This window comes from Silene latifolia, chromosome 2, assembly GCF_048544455.1.
Source record: "Silene latifolia isolate original U9 population chromosome 2, ASM4854445v1, whole genome shotgun sequence".
Classification (NCBI taxonomy): domain Eukaryota; kingdom Viridiplantae; phylum Streptophyta; class Magnoliopsida; order Caryophyllales; family Caryophyllaceae; genus Silene; species Silene latifolia.
Genome location: NC_133527.1, coordinates 25,133,378 through 25,139,363, shown reverse-complemented (window position 1 = coordinate 25,139,363; position 5,986 = coordinate 25,133,378). Strand labels below are relative to the sequence as shown.

At 37.8% G+C, this 5,986-nt stretch overlaps 1 long non-coding RNA gene across 1 annotated transcript; it reads left to right on the top strand.

The window, feature by feature from the left end:
- Positions 1–2,199: 2,199 nt before the first annotated feature.
- LOC141628907 (uncharacterized) lies at positions 2,200–5,471 on the top strand. The gene is made up of 3 exons (XR_012537205.1): positions 2,200–2,367; positions 4,939–5,287; positions 5,381–5,471. It is a non-coding gene; the product is annotated as an uncharacterized LOC141628907 (long non-coding RNA).
- The last annotated feature ends 515 nt before the right edge of the window (positions 5,472–5,986 follow it).

Sequence of the window (5,986 nt, the reverse complement as noted above, 5' to 3'; positions counted from 1 at the left end):
AAGGGGACAAATGGTTGGGACATTTCCCGAACTACTGTTGCTACTTGACACTAAGCTAGGAGAAACGAGGGGAGTGGAAATGACGACAGGAGGAGACTCTCTAGGAACTTCTCTAGACTTCGACTCTGACTCCGACTCTGACTCGAATTCATCGTCTTCTGGTTCTCCTTTGAACATCTCTCCTTCTCCAGTAGTGAGCTTGAAGAGTCTTCCTTGATTGTTTGTCCACTTGATCGATTTTCTCCATCCTTTCTGCTGATTGGTGTTGGTTTCTGTACCCAATGTGTCAATGATCTCATCTATGATGCTTTCGGCGCTCTTGATTAAGGGAAGATCCTGGAGGTAGACATCTTCCTCGCTATCTGTCCATATCCCATTGATCACCTCTTCTTTTGGGGAGATAAGATATGAGCAATCTAAGGTAGATTCGTCACTTGTAATCACTAGAACTCCAAGAGGATTCTGAGTGTTGTTAGGCTTACCTCCAGGTGGTATTGGTAGGCGACCGTCTTCAATCATATCTAGAAGTACATTTTTCAGCTTGTAGCATTTTTCTGTGTCATGTCCCTTACCTCTATGGTATTCGCAGTACGAATTCTCATCCCAGAACTTGGATTTCTTTTCTGGTTCGGATGTAGGGCCTATGGGTTGAAGTTTACCCAGCTTCATCAACCTTTTCAGAGCGTTGGAATATGTGTCCCCTAGATTTGTGAACTTCCTTGGAGGGGTATTCTTCTTAGATGGTTCGAGAAGGTTGACTTCATCAGTTTTGCTAGTAGAGCCGTAAGAACGACTTGTTGAGCCTTGATATCCACGACCTATCATTTTGGACAAGAGCCCTTTACGGATGTCATCTTCGATCCTTGTCCCTAGTACGGTTAAATCTTTGAAGGTCTTGATGTTTTGATACCTCAAATGATTAGCATAGATGGGTTTTAGGTTATCCACGAATTTCTCCATGAGGGTGGCTTCATCCGGATGTTCAACGAGTTGAGTACTAGTCTTCCTCCATCGACTTAGGAAGTCGGTGAAACCTTCTTTGTCATTTTGGGTAAGAACCTCTAAAGTGCGCATGTTGACTTGGATTTCAGCATTATCCGCATATTGTTTAGCAAACTCGATTGCGGCGTCATCCCAGGTAGCGATTTTCTTGTGCTCTAGTGAATAGAACCATTGCTTTGGGATGGTGTCAAGAGATGAAGGAAAGATCCTTAAGAACATCTCGGGTTTAATGCCTTTGATAGACATGTAATCCTTGAAGGCACGGATATGGTTCAAAGGGTTTTCATGCCCTTTGAATTTGGGGATATCCGTCATGTTGAAGTTAGTTGGCAACTTGGAACTCACCGCCTCATATTTGCGATTGTTCTCCCTATAAATGTCATCCCCTTTGAGATAAATCAGTTGTTCCTCCAAGTATTGGAGTCGTTTCACAGCTGCAGTCATACCTATGGGAGGGTTTTTGTCCCCGAAGTTGTTCACAAATTCGTCAGACACTTCACTTTCTCGAGGAGGCATCCTTGTTTCCACGGCATATATTCGACCCTCAATGGTGTCAAGGCGATCATACAATTGGTCTTGAGTAACTTGGAGACGAGCTAGTGCGGCTAGGATTTGATCATTACCATTCTGGAGTTGGTTGAAGTTTGTGTCGCTTGTTTCAGGCATCTTGGAAACTGGATAAGAGATCGACGACGAATCAAAACACGATCGACCATTCTAGCACACTTACTCGAAAAGAAATGTTTTGACTCGCGAAGTGGGAGTGTGCCACTTGTGTCAAGTGAGTTTTGAGGAAATGACTAAGTTTGAAAAATGTCGGTCCTAGTCAACTTTAGTGTAGTTGTAGGAGTGGACTCGAAGTGAGGTTTCGAAATGGGTTTTAAGGCCCGAATTTCGACTCGACAATTGGATAGAGTTTCGACTGATTTTGCGCTAAATTTGGCCTATGTTTCGAAAATTTACATTTTGAAAGAGATTTTGATTTTTACAAAAATCGTCATGGTTTTGTTTAGAAATGGTGATCACGTATGGTACAAACAATATACAAGCATTATAAGGGATGCTGAGTGCATTTAAGGGGGTGTTTGGTTGGGGTACTTGGAATGGATTGGAATGGATTTCCTCCATTCAAGTGTTTGGTTGGACCTTTTTGGAATGGAGTTTGATACCCAAGGGGTTCTAAATCCATTCCAAACCATTGGAATCTCATACTCAAGTCTCATCCCAGGATTCTAAATCCATTCCACCCTATCCAAACCCTAAAGCTATTGAAAACTGAAGAAAAAAAAAGAAAAATAAACGGTACATGCTCTTCCTAACAATTCTCCATTGATATCCCTTGAAACTCCATTGTCAGATTGTCAGGTATGCAAATTAGCTTTCAATTTTTCTTTTTTTTTTGTTTAATTTGATTAACGCATATGGACGTCGGATGATAGCCTTCAATTTTGTTTTATTTTTTTGTTTAATTAATGTTGATGTACGTAGCACTGCATTGATAGCCTTCAATTTTGTTTTTTTGGTTTGATTAATACGTCGGATGATATCATTATTAAGGGACAAAGACTGCTCAGAATAGCTGTCAGTCGTTTGAAATATTTGTTGGATAATAGTGAATAGTGGGTGGTGGGAAATGAATTTGGATGTTAGCTAATGATTATGAATGTCGATCAAATCATGGCTGTTGTTAGCTGTGTGCATAGGAATGAAGTTGACAACGTATGCTTCTTTTCAATTCTAAAATAAGTCCTAATCTGTATTCAAAGCGTTAATGGAATGATAGGTCCCTTTTTTTGATATTGTCATATGGCAGAGATGCTGCAAAATGATCGTTTTAAGCCCATATATTTTGTTGCTGCCGCCACTGATATACGTAGCATTGCATTGATTATGAAGATTGTTTTTTTTTTTTAATAATTTTTTCTTAAAACGAAAAGATGAGTATACATAATTTGTTCTTTAAACAACTTTATACGTAATTAGACATGAGTTACTCTTTGATTGGATGTGTATACTTCTGCCAAATTTTGTGGGTAATAATATCACAATTTTTTCCATGTGTAATTTACACAAATTCTCACTTGTGACGGACACTATCCGTCACAAGTGAGTAACGGGTCACTTTCCTCTCACACAAATGCAAGTGGGAGGGCAAGTGCGGCGAAAATGGAGCGCCCCACTTACCTCCCACTTGCATTTGTGTGTAAAGGAGGTGACCCGTCACTCACTTGTGACGGATAATGTCCGTCACAAGTGAGACTAGCTGGTAATTATAATTCATGGTTCCATAATCATTATTCGATTGTTTTCATTTGTCTTATAGTTACATAATTCATGGTTTCAGAAATGCCCCCCTCTCAATTGACCTTATTAAGGAGAAGGAAGAAGAAGCAGATTGAGTTGTTATTGACTATTTTGGTTGTGATTAATATAGTCATTATTCTATATCTAGTGTTGTGTATGATGGGCGTGACTATTCATAGAATTGAGCATCCTCGATATAGTAAAGATGAAAAAAGGCGTCTTAGACAAAGACACTTGCATACACTAATTAAGTATAGTGATATAATTTGTAAGAGCGAACTTCGTGTGAATCGAAAGACATTTTACGTGCTTTGTGAGATGGTTAGAGATATTGGAGACTTGAAGGAAACTCGAAATATGTCACTAGAAGAAATTGTCGCCATGTTTTTATATACATTGGCACATCATTTTAAAAATAGGACGATAGGAAATCATTTCTTCAGAAGTGGAGAAAGTGTGAGTAGAAACTTCCATCGTTGTCTCCTTGCTGTACTAAAATTACATAACCACTTACTTAAAAAGCCAAAGCCTATAATGGAAGAATGCGAAGATGGTAGATGGAAATATTTTCAGGTAATTATAACTTATTTAATGAATTGCAATATTTTTTTACAAGACTAATAATTATTGCAAATATTAAGCCCGCTCACATATACTTGTTGTTTTGTAGAACTGTTTAGGAGCCTTAGATGGCACATACATTAGTGTACAAGTTCCAAATGAGGATAGACCAAGATATCGAACAAGGAAGGGTTCAATTGCTAAGAATGTGTTAGGTGTATGTAATCCATTTATGGAGTTTATATATATTCAACCTGGTTGGGAAGGATCCGCTCATGATGGTCGTGTCCTTCGAGATGCTATTAGTAAGCCTCATGGTTTGAAGGTTCCTCAAGGTAATAAAGCTAAATAATGATACTAGTAAAAAAAAAAGAATAACTATATATTCAATTGTGAAATGAAGTGACTTTTTGTTTTTTTAATAAATTGAAGGTTTCTATTACTTAGTTGACGCGGGGTATACAAATTGTGAGGGTTTTTTTAGCACCATATAGAGGTCACAGATATCACCTCAAGGAGTGGGGGGATCGACAACCAATGAGTGCAGAAGAGTATTTCAACATGAGGCATTCTAAAGCCAGAAATGTTATTGAAAGATGTTTTGGATTATTAAAAGGGAGATGGGGTATCCTTAGGTCTCCTTCTTTCTTTTCAAGATTTAACTCAAGGCCGTATAGTTCAGGCTTGTTCCTTATTACATAACCTCATTCGCAAATATATGCCAACTGATCATACAATATATGAGGCCTCAGATGACGATGATGATGATGATGATGAAAGTGATGATGAGGATTCAGATGATCAAGTTGATTATATTACTTTGATTGAGACATCTGATGCATGGACTAATAATCGGAATACCTTAGCGCAAACTATGTATAATAATTGGAGAGCTAGACGTAACCAAAATGCATAAGTTGTTTACCACTTGATTTTCCTATGCTTTGTAATGTTTCAATAACTCTGCAAATGTTTCTTGAAATCCTATGTTACTATTTTATTTTTGTAATAATGGAATGCAATAATTTTATTTTATTGTTGGCTGGATTATTAACATTTGATTGTATATAGCATGGATGTTGGGCAAACATCTCAAGGTGGAAGGGGTAAAAATAAGCGTTCTTGGACTAAACTTGAAGAAGAGCATTTAATTGATGGGCTGTTAGAGTTGAATAGTGATCCGCAATGGAAAGCTGATGGTAGTTTCAAGAATGGGTTTAAGAATAAGTTGGAAGATATGATGAACAAAAAATTCCCAGGATGTGGTTTAAAAGCAAATCCTCATATTGAGTCAAAGATAAAGTGGTTTAAGGATAAATATAATGCACTAACGGAGATGTTTCGCACTTCTGGCTTTTCCTGGGATGATGAGAAGCATATGATAAAGTGTGAAAGACAATCTTATGATGATTTTTGTAGGGTAATACTTTTTCTCTCTTTTCGTTTCTCTTTCTTAATTGGTGATTTTTTTTTAACTCAACTTGATCGAGAATGTGTTGTATTATTGTTGCAGCAAAATAAAAATGCCCATGGATTGTGGAACGTTTCATTTCCACACTTTGATAAGTTGGCAATTATTTATGGCCCTGATCGAGCCACTGGAAATTATTCTCGAGACTTTTTTCAAGCAAAGTGGAGAACCAACAAAATGAGCCCATTGACTTAAGCAAGGATGAAAGTGACGAAGATGATCTTATTGATGATAATGAGTCACTTTATCGGCCTACTCAATCTAGTCCAAGTGAGCCGACTTCTAAGAAAGCAAAGACGGTGAAAATTCAGATGGAGAATACGAAACAAAAAACAAAGAAGAGAAAGATGTCGGATGTTGTGGATTTGACTACTTCTTTCAAAGATATGTTTTCAGACTTATCTGATTTCATGAGTGTAATGAATGTTCATATGTCTACTATTGCTAATGCTTTATCAACCACCCAACAACATGAACACGCTATTATGGTTCGTGAGCAAGAATTGGAAAATCAGAAGAAAAATTTGGTAAATGAGCTACTTGGTGTGCAAGGGTTGACTAGGTATGAAGCATTATTAGCTTCCCAAAAATTGGCGTCTAGTCCAAGTGATCTCTCTCTCTTTTATCAGAGTCCGGATGATGCATGGA